Here is a 10,810-nt window from a genome sequence, read left to right as displayed (position 1 = left end):
CCCTGCCTATCTCAGCAGTTCATACTTTCACCATGCAAGCACATACATGTGTATATCAAAAAAGCCACCCCAAAATGCATCCTCAACTGCCTTTCCTGAGCTTGCTGGCAGCATGTTGTACAGCTGGATAACAGCTAGACAGGTGCTGGTTGTTGCTCATGGTACATCTGGCTCATGCCAAGCACAGCTAAGCCGATCTGTTTTTCATTTTTACCTCTGAGAGGGGGCAGGTAGAGAAGGAAGGAGTAGTTTCCTTTCTCTTCACAACTGCAGGTCTCCAAGGGGCTGAAGATAGCAGAGAAATCCACTATTTAGAGCCTTATAGCAGACTGGATTGGAGTTGACCAACTCTATGAAATCTTTATGGTAGGAACAGGAGGAGGATGAGGCAGCATAGTAAGACACACTTTTTTCTTAGAAACCAAAAGAAGAAAACAATGCAATTCGCAAATGTTCTGCAATGCGCTGTCTCATTTAAAGTAGAACAACAGTTCCACCAAAATTTCCTGGCCATGCCATGGAATCACAAATCTGCCTTCAATGGATTTCTCTTCCAGCTGTTTTTCCCTCCTAGGTGCTCTTTCTAAAATAAGCTAACATTTCCAGAAATTAATAAAAAATAAAGAAAACCTCCCGTCTCAGTTTCCAAATCAGAGTATTTTGCAGGTGGCTTTAAGACTGAGTGTCCTTTGGTTCTGAATTTAAAGCTTCTTCCTTATCTTCAGGCTGCCAGATCTGTGAATAATGGACTTTTCTCCACCCTACTCCCCCATACTAGAAACTTTTTTTTAAAAGCTATTCAAAGAGACCTTGGCACATATTTCTCTATTAGGCAGTAATTTAACGAAACCCCTAGTAGCTTGACACTATCCCATCCCTTTTCCCATGAGTTTTTTTGTATCCATTGCTTTTTGTCTATAAATAACAGAGAGAGCTGGAAAGGGAAACCTTTTTTGAAAGGTGATATGGTCATCTGGCAGCTGTCCAGAAAGGCCCTATTGGCTTGAAGTCAGTGCTGAACTTCCCTGAGAAAAAGCGAAGTCTGATGTCAGTTAAAAAAAAAAAAAAAAAAAAAAAAGGAAAGAAAATAGACCTCACTGTCTTGTGTTAGCTGTTTAAAGGGCAAGGAACAGAGACTATTTTATCTTGCTGCATGGGCAGACTTTAACACTACAGCTGAAAGCACTTTTCTATCCCTTTTACTCAGCAGAGATTATGTAGAGCTGTGGACAGCTGTTTAATATTACATAGACCACAGCCATGCAAAGCAGCAGCTAGAGCCCAAAACAGGTTTAGGATTTTCTTTATGTAATGATAGCCCCATGTAATGATGTGCTAGAATCAGAGACTTCTTGGGGCTCTGTATCTGTTGGGTCTAAGCTCACATCTTCCTGGAGATGCTAGAGCTGTGACTCCAGAGTCAAAATGGGAAGCCTGGTAAGCCAGGGGGTTTGTGGTGTTTACCTTTAGGATGGATATTTTATGCTATTGTAACTGCTTCTGTGCTCACAAATAATACAACAGAAGACTTCTGTGCCTAGGTGCATACTGGAAAATACAAGTGAGCGTTGATTTAATGGTTGAAAATATTTTTGTATGAAAACACTTGGTCAATTTGCTGCTGCTGGGTATATTTCCTTGCCCGTGCCTAGGATTTGAAGATCTAGGGTCAGTAGCCAGCTCTGTCCAGCCAGGCATCCAAAAAACACTAATTCTCCCCCATGTTGTCCTGTTTTTTCCCTGGTTGCCTGAAACAGGTCGATCTAGTTAGTGATACTTCAGCATGTGTTAGAATCACAGCAATAACGTCTTCAAAGATTCTTGAGTTCAGAGGTTCTTAATTAGAGGGAAATGGCCACAATGACTTGGTGAAAATAGCTATCTTTCACTTTAAAATATTAAAGACAGAGTAACAAAGTTAATTATTGCTCAGTTGCTGGAATTTTTTCACTCGTCTGCCCAGATACAGTGCAATGGTATAAGCACTCAAGCAGTTTATCTGTAAGTTAATGAATCTAATACCTTCTCTGATCTCTCTTTGTTACTTTGAGCTTATCTGGGGTTTACATTAACTATTCCCATAAATGACGTTTAATTATTTTGAAAAATATGAAAGGAGCAAATGACACAAATACTTTCCAAACTGTTGCCAGCCTGAAAATGATTTCATTTTTGTAGTTCAGGGGAGAACTTTTTTGTAGTAGGGGAGAGCTCACTTTAAACTTAAATAATTATTTATGCACTCCAGGAAATTAAAAAAAATATATATAAAAAAAAAAAATAAAAGAGAGATAGAAAAAACACTTAAAATCAAACACAAAACACTAACTCAGCCATTACACTGTAATCAGATTTGGGCACAGTCAGTAACCCTTGTTTAAACTTGAACTCCTCATTTACTGCCTCATATTAAAAACAGGACTCTGAAGCACAAATAAGGTAACACTAAGTGTCTGCATTCAAATCAAATCAGTTCTGCCATATGGCAATGTGTTGCCCAGCACCTTCAAACCCTTAATGGGTTCTGTAAAGCTTGCTTATAAATTCCCTTTCCATATAGCTTGCCCTGGCTACGAAGGCAGCATTACACCAGCTGCAGGTGTTTCTGTGTAGTCAAGGACCAGCATGCTGTGGAGGTTTTTTGATTGCAGGAGGTTTCTGATCACATCTAAATGGGATCAGCTTACGAAAACTACTACTGGAGAGCAAGAAGACCGTATGTCCCATGACAACAGAAGGATCTATCTGAGTCCAGCCCTGCTGTTGTTTGGAGTGTGATCCTGGCCAGCCAGAGCTATATGAGCTGCCATCTCTTTTCTTTCCCCTGTACCATCTTTTGGTTGTACCAAAGTAATTGTGCTGCGTTACTTACACCTTGAACACAGCAGTGAGATCTACCTTACAGATTTAAGGGTGGTTAGATACTAGAACAGAGAAGTTGTGGGTACCCCATCCCTGGCAGTGTCCAAGTCCAGGATAAATGGGGCTTTAAGTAACCTGGTCTAGTGGGAGGTTTTGGAATTAATTGATCTAGTAGAGTTAATTGGGTCTAGTGGAAGGGGTTGGAATTAGGTTCTTTAAGGTCCCTTCCAACCCGAACCATTTTATGATCACCTATACTGTATTTTCTCAAGGCATTTCTGGTTGCTCTGTGATAGAGGAAGGAGGAACAGAATTAAAGGGAGACAGAATATGGAAATAACAAGCTGGTATGAGAAGTATCTGGAGAAACGTAGGTTCATCATTATGTCCAGATGGTAAAGATTTTGGGGAAATGGCTTAGTCTGCCATTTGGAGATTTACCACAATTTAAAGAGACTGACAGTAGTCATGGATAACTGCTGTGAATCTTCCTTAAAAGGAAGGATTATATTCAGCAGAGGCTTCCCTAATGTATAAACATAGTTTTTCATGATTTTGAAATTGCTGCTGCTTCCTCCTTTCTGGTTAATATCATCACCAAAATTCCCCAAGAAACATTTCCCAAAGAAGGATTATCCACTTGGTTTCTGCCAATTGTTTTAATTCTTTCAAATGAGCAGATAACTCCTTGGTCAAGTGGAGCATTTAGAAACACTGGTGAAGTATATGATTCATCAGGTGGTGAAATCTGGTTTTCTTAGTTGCTGTTAGGCAATAAAAGGTGACTACAAAAGCTTTGTAACCAAATCTCCGGTCACTGATAAGCAAATAATGCAAGGCCAGGGAATTAGTGGAGTTTTAGACAGTCTTTTCCTGGAGAGATAAGGAAATAGATTTCTTTGTTAAAGCTGGTATGGCTCAGGGTTTTGTAATCATGCATGATGCTGCAAGAACAATGCTGAGACATAGTTTCATTTTAGGAACGCAGAGCTCTGGCTGCTAAATAACAGTTGGAGGCTAGAGCCAGCAGTTTTTTATAATAGAAAAGGGAACAAGAATAAGTCACAATTCCTGCAACTTCCCAGAAAACATGTAGAGTGAAACCCTTAACAGAGAAGCTGTCCTTTGTGTAAAGCAATGCCTCGATAGGAACATTCCCTTTAATGCTATTTGGACTTAAGCAATCCCTGTCCAGGAAAAGAGCAGGTTTATCTGCTTGCTTTTGAGGCTGAGCTCAGTCTAGGCATTAGGACTTGGAGAGGAGAAAGGTTCCTATGTCTCACAAGATAATATAAAATTCTGTGTGTGTTGGAGACTGCCTTGGGATCCTCCCAGCCCCGATAATCTTCTGTCTCTTGAAGGGTGAATTTTCCTTCTCTTGCCTGGGCTCTGACTGCACTTTAGAAGCCACGCGGATGCTCACAAGGTATAATTTCACTATCTGATGTATGCATTGGCTACAGGTTAGGTGGAGACAAATGAGGGAATTAATTCTGGGGCAGGGGCCAATTTTCTTCTCTATTTCCCTGTCTATTTTCAATATTAGAAAGAAGACAACAGAAATGACAGACCATAAGGCAAAGGATGTTTCCCAGGTACTTCTTTAGGAGAGAGAGAGAGAGAGAAAGAAAAACTGTGCCAGAAAGACTACTGGAGAGTGAAAAACATGAGTCAGTTCAGAACATATAAAATTTATATATATTTATATATATATATATGTATATACTGCTCTCACTTCTTCTGAGAAAGCATTTTAGTAAATGATGACTAGAGGGAAACTTATGCAAGAAGGCAGCAAGCATTCAGAGGGCAGTAGGACATGACAGATGACCAGGAAACCAGGAAGCTCAGAAAAAGCTACTGAGAAAGGCTCTGATGGGACTTCCAGTAGCTTCTCAAAGAAAGCTCATCCAGCATACCACAGCCTAGCTGAACTCTGCGCTGTTGGAGCAAAATACCAATGAGGAAACATTAACTAGATACTACTTCAGTGAATTTAAATTGGAAGAGCATCCTCAGACTGGTATTTTGGTGGTAAATAATGAGTAAGACTGGAGTCTGTGAGAGGCATGACAACATCCCCCAACTCTCTGAATGTGTGTGCTGTCTCGTATACAGCATACTTACTTTCTTCCCATGATTAAGGCAAGTACAGAGAAGAAATATTTATCACAAATTTTGTGATAAATCTGTTGAACAAATTTCCAGGTCAAAAGGTTGTGTTTCTTGGGAGCTGCACAGCAGCAGGTAGAGCAGGGACCTCAGGGGTAAGGAAATATTCCTTGATCATAAACACTGACCGAGATTTTTCACACACGCTGAGATAATGAGAAATCCATCTTGACCACACGTGTTCCTAAGGAAGTTTGTGCCAGCATGCAACAAACTGAAATTGGTGTTTTCCACTGAAAACTTAAGTGAACCTGGACTAACCAACTGCAAGAACTTGGCCTCTTGGCCTACTCCAGAAGGCACAGGGATGCCTAATTTCACTTAAAATCAGAACATAATTTTTTAAATGGAAACAACAAGAAGAAGCTATTTGTTTCAGACTGAAATTTTTTAATCTTTAAAAATCTAAATACATTTTAATAGAAAAGTTCTGTTTCAAAATGTTTTTAAGCAAACCTCTTCCTGTGGGGAGTGTCTTTTGGGGGAAAAAACAGTAAAACTGATACATGTAAACTACAAAGCGATGTCAGTGAGCAGCTTGCTGCACACTATATCTTGTTGTAAACTCAGTAAAACTCCTTTCTCTCTTTGGACCATTTATCAGGATGGAGCCTTTCCGCATGTCAGCAGAGGCTTAGCTGCTTCTATTTAAGTCCACAGAAAAGTGCCTATTCTAGTTTTAGCCTCAGTTATGCTAAATGCTCTTATGGTGTCCGAGTCAAGTCCTGTGAAATCAATGGGAGTTATTTCCTCCTGACATACTGGGAGCTGCAATATCTCAGTCAAGAAACCAGTGCAAACTGTGTAGTTCACTAGTTCACTCTAGGCTTAGCTTTATACGGTTTGGGATGAGCTGTGCTGACTGTAATGCATCACCATGTGTGTATCCCCCACACAGATGGATTCTGTAGAGCCTACGTCAATTTTTGGGTTCAGCACACTGCACAGTAAGTTAGCATGAGCTAAGGTTCATGAGAATGTTCCTCTGTGGACATGTGGCACAGTGGCTTGGTGGTCCTCTGACTACTGTCTCACACACTATGGCTAGTCTATTAATTTTAATTACTTGCCTCAAAACCGATCAGTATCTGCCCCTCTCTCTTCATTTAGTCCTTGATTGAGTCATTGATTAAAAAAAGCCTAGGAGACTGTTCAGACAACTGCAAAAAGCCTCTTTTAATAAAGTGCCTATCACTTTGATCAGAAAGAAAGTGTTCTGATCAGACAAGGAGATGCTGTATTCACAGCCAGCTGCCACTCCACTGCTTCCTGGGGCCACCCAGCAGCCTCTGAAAGAGCTCTCCCTTCCCAAGGAACTATTTTTACTGCAGAGAAGAATGTTTCTGGGTTAAGGATACTAGTAGTTGAATGAAATTCCCCTGGAAGATAGTGCAGGCTTGTTACCCACTTAGAGATAGCTGTAAGATATCTAGATTTACGGAGTTTGGCTTCTCAGCCTGAGCAGATATGTATTTTAAACTGAGTTCATTCTGAAAATGATTACACTTCTTGGCTCTCTATGCTGTTTTGGGGAGAAGTTTCCTGAGAAGCTTGATAGAAAGTTTGGCGGCACTGTACAATCAAGATACAGAATAGTTTGTTTGTAGTCTAATAATTATGATGTGTGTCAACACTTACATGCATCTGCTCTCCTGGGATTGTGTTGTGTAGGCGTTGCCGTCCTGTTTAAATAATGACCAGAACAGGCTAAATACAGGTGCTTTTTCCTGTAATTAGCAGTGTTATGTCATATTTATCTGGGTACATGCAGGGCAGGGTATGTTACCAGGCAGCCTGCCATAAATGTTGGAGAACAGAGCAGAGAAACAGAGTGTGTGATGCAACTCTCAGGATCCAAAGCTAAGTCTGCACAGGGAAGGAAAAGGCTTTTTTTTTTTTTTTTTTTTTTTTTTAAGAATTTAATGACCCATTGCTGAAAAAATTGTCATGTGGAACCACCCCAAGGATGCCCGACAGTATGAGATTGAAAGTGGCAGAACATTCATAGTTACTAAAACATGTCCAAAATAATGTCATTTATATACTCCATTAACTGTTAATTGAAATAAATGCTAACTGTACCATACAAAAATATTTGGGCTCTGTCATTTCTGGAAACATCTGCTATATAGCAGTTATTTGGGAAATTAAAGCAGCCCACAATGAATTGGTTCCTCACGATATCTCTGTATCTCTCTGATAAGAGAGATCTCTGCCCATAGCAAACCGGGAGGTGTATAACGCTCTCAGTGCTTTCCGTTAGATCTACCTTTATAGACTTGAAGTAACTTTGTCTCAGGCAACCTTGGTTTATTCTTATTATTTACAGTTCGTGATGTCACTGAAGTGAGCTCTTTTCCACTGGGAAGAAGAAATTTCACTGCAATTCAGACATGTTCCTAACATAGCGATCTACAGCAAATTCAGAGGTGCCAAGCCCTGCCAGCCCAAGATTTCAACCAGTAAGTGTGTTTCTTGCTACATATTACACTGAATTCTACTGTAAGTGGTGTGAAATGTGACTCACTAGTCTTTCATGTCTCCTGGGTGCTGGATGCTGCCATCTTGTTAAAATAGCTGCCCTTCTGAATGCTTCCTTCATGCACTAACAATGGAAGTCATACAAGCTAGGCATTTTGGGTTGTAAAACAGTCAGTTGCAATGGGAATTGAAAAATCTACTAGTCCCAGCCATGCCATTCACTCGTGGATTTTCTGTTCCTTGTCTTTAAGACAGTTTTATGCTGTGCTATATAGAAAGGTGATTGTTATGGATGACAAAGTAAATACGTATGTAAATAAGATGTTTACATGCAAACAGGAAATTGTTTTCAGTATCTGCTGCTTTGTGGTCTTGGATCCAGCCCTTGGCAGTAAGACAACTGTTTTAATAGTGAATTGAAAACAGCTCAGATTGCTATTCTTTTGTTTATGGACTTCTATTTGTACACAAAAATTAGCTTTTAAGTTCATGGAGAAACAGTTTCACTACATGGTTCTAGTTAAGAGAAATTTGTTCAGACTTGATGGAATTTGAATGAAAGAATTCTTTGCTTAGAATATGTATAAGTTTGGATATTAGGTTTACAACTGCTGATAATCAGATTAGGCAAAGGAATGTTTGTGCCAGTGTTACTGGTGACATCTTTCTCACAGTCACAGGATGGCTGAGGTTGGAAATGACCTTTGGAGGCCATCTGCTCCAAACCCCTGTCCCAGCAGGGCCACCCTGAGCAGGGGGCCCAGGCGTGTGTCCTGGTGGCTTTGGAAGATCTCCAAGGAGGAGACTCCACAGCCTCTGTGGGTAACCTGGGCCAGGGCTCCAGCACCTGCACAGCACAGAAGTCCCTCCTGGTGCTCAGAGGGAGCCTCCTGTGCTCTGGTTTGTGCCCACTACCTCTGGGCCTGGCCCTTGGCACCGCTGAGCAGAGCCTGGCTCTGTCCTCTGTGTACCCTGCCTTCAGGGATTTGCAGACATCGGTGAGATCCCCCGAGTATAGTCTTCTCCAGGCTGAGCAGGCCCAGCTCAGTCAGCCTCTCCTCACTGGAGAGATTCTCTGGTCCCTCCATCATTTTTGTGGCCTTATGTTGGACTCTGTCCTGTATGCCCAGATCTCTCTCATGCTGGGGGACACAGGACCCAGGTGTGGCCTCACCAGTGCTGAGCAGAGAGGAAGGATCACCTCCTTCCAACTGTGGGCAACACTTCATCTAATGTAGCCCAGAAGTCTATTCACTTTCTTTGTGGCAAGGGCATGTTGCTGGCTCATGTTCAACTTGGTGTCCACCAGGACTCCCAGGTCTTTTTCTGACAGGCTGCTTTCCAGATGGGTGGCCCCCAGGTACAGGTACATGGGGTCATTCCTCTCCAGGTACAGGATTTTGCAACTTCTCTTTGTTGAACATCATGAGTTTCCTGTCAGTTCATTTCTCCAGGTCCCTCTGGATTGCAGCATAACCCTCTGTCATGTCAACCACTTCTCCCAATTTTGTGTGATCTCTGAACTTGCTGAGGGTACACTCTAACCCCTCATCCAGACCATTAATGATAGACATGATGGACGTTAATGTCCGTCATTAATGATGGGCCTTCATGATGGACAGGACTGGACCCCTTATTGATCCCTGGGGTACACTGCTAGTTGCTGGCCTCCAACTAGACTTTCTCCACTGCCCACTACTCTCTAACACCAGCTATTCAGACAATTTAAGTCCACCTCACTGTCCACCTGCCCAGCCCACACATTAGCAGCTTGTCTATGTGGATCTTCTGGGGGATGTGTGCCAAGAACCTTACCAAAGTCCAGGTAGACAGGATCTGCTGCTCTCCCCTCATCTCCCAGCCAGTCATTTCATCACAGAAGTTTATCAGTTTGGTGAAGCGTGACTACTCCTTGGGAGGTTCTTACACACTGCATTTCTTTGAACAACTGTTAAAGCTTGATAAGATATAAGTGATGTTACTATTGGCAGGAGACAGGGAACAGAGATTACTTTCTGCTTAGGAATCCGAAGGCTGATCCTGACTGACATGATCTTGTGGGAACCAGGCATGTTCGCTAGGCTGGATTTCTCGAAAGGGGATATTCAGGTGCTTGTGTAAGATGTAATCTATATACGTTAGTAAAATAGATTGTACTTTTTAGTTTTTGTCATGCACATGACAACTTTTTCTGTAGTAAATACAAGTTAAATTCTGAAGCTGTGACTTCTACAGCTTCCCATGCTGGCATCGCTGGTGCCAGAAAGTGCCATGGTCTCTAAAGAAAAAAGGGATTTTATGGCTGTATCCTCTAGGTGAGGAAACAAAGCATCAAAGAGTTTAGAAACCCTCTGGGAATCAAAGAGCTTTTGATCAGCTTTCCTGCAGGAGGCAGCATTTTTCTCCTTGCAGTGTCTTAACAAGAGATACTTTGTGTCCTTTGCTATTTTGCATTAGCAATCACTGCTGCCTTTGGGTGCTTGCCCCTGTGCCACCTGCACAGCCACAGTGAGCTCCATCACTCTGGTGTCTTCATCTTCCACTTCCCCTTTCCCTTTTGCATGCTTATCATGTCAGAGAGCTTCTGCCTTGGTTACGTGTTAATAAGACCACATTTCTATTAAAACCACTGCTGGTTTTTAAGAAGTACTTGAACGAACCATAGAAAATCATAATCACTTCTTGGAAATGAGAATGAATTACAGAAATGCCTTGGGTGCAGTGGCCTACAGGTGTGCTGCAGCTTGTCATGTTTTACAATGTTCCTTATTATTGTTTCCCTTATGGAAGCCCAAATGTGTAACTAGAAACATTTCTTCATAAATTAAACTCTCTTAATGAAAGGGTGAGAATTTAGTGGAGACATTTTATTTTTATTTAACATCCTCCAAAAAGTTAATGTTCTCTGCATCTAAACTTGGACTATGAGGTAAGATGTGGAGACGTACAGAGAAAAATGAGGTGCAGTAACACAATTCTCCCCTAAGCTAAATAGTTCCACCTGAAAGCAACCTCAGAAACAGGTTTTTCATCACAGCAGTGCATTGTGCTGTGAAAACCATCCTAAATCCATAATGCCATACTTCTGTGCAACGATTTCACCTGAAAAGAACTTGCCTTGCAGATGAGAAATGGAAAATTAGATCAGTATGGTTTCAAAGACTTGGCAAAGCTAACTGGAGAGAGGTCAGGTTAACAGAAATCTGGTGAGCAGGGAAATACTTAGGATAACAGTAAAAAGTAGTGTTAAAGATGATTGAACATCAGGACCCTTAGGATTCTATTACAGCCCTAC

The 10,810-nt window shown here is 41.5% G+C and overlaps 1 long non-coding RNA gene across 2 annotated transcripts in view; it reads left to right on the top strand.

Annotated features, from left to right (window-relative positions):
• The first annotated feature begins 1,294 nt into the window (after window positions 1-1,294).
• The window catches only part of LOC137864638 (uncharacterized), a 21,174-nt gene continuing 11,658 nt past the window's right edge, over window positions 1,295-10,810 (top strand). For both annotated transcript variants that reach the window (XR_011101578.1, XR_011101579.1), the window contains exons 1-4: window positions 1,295-1,437; window positions 3,135-3,232; window positions 4,224-4,288; window positions 7,364-7,496. This is a non-coding gene — a long non-coding RNA (uncharacterized lncRNA). The remainder of the gene's footprint in view (window positions 1,438-3,134; window positions 3,233-4,223; window positions 4,289-7,363; window positions 7,497-10,810) is intronic.

Source organism: Anas acuta, chromosome 15 (assembly GCF_963932015.1).
Source record: "Anas acuta chromosome 15, bAnaAcu1.1, whole genome shotgun sequence".
NCBI lineage: Eukaryota > Metazoa > Chordata > Aves > Anseriformes > Anatidae > Anas > Anas acuta.
Note: the sequence above shows the minus strand (reverse complement) of the source record. Positions and strands in the feature narration are given on the sequence as shown.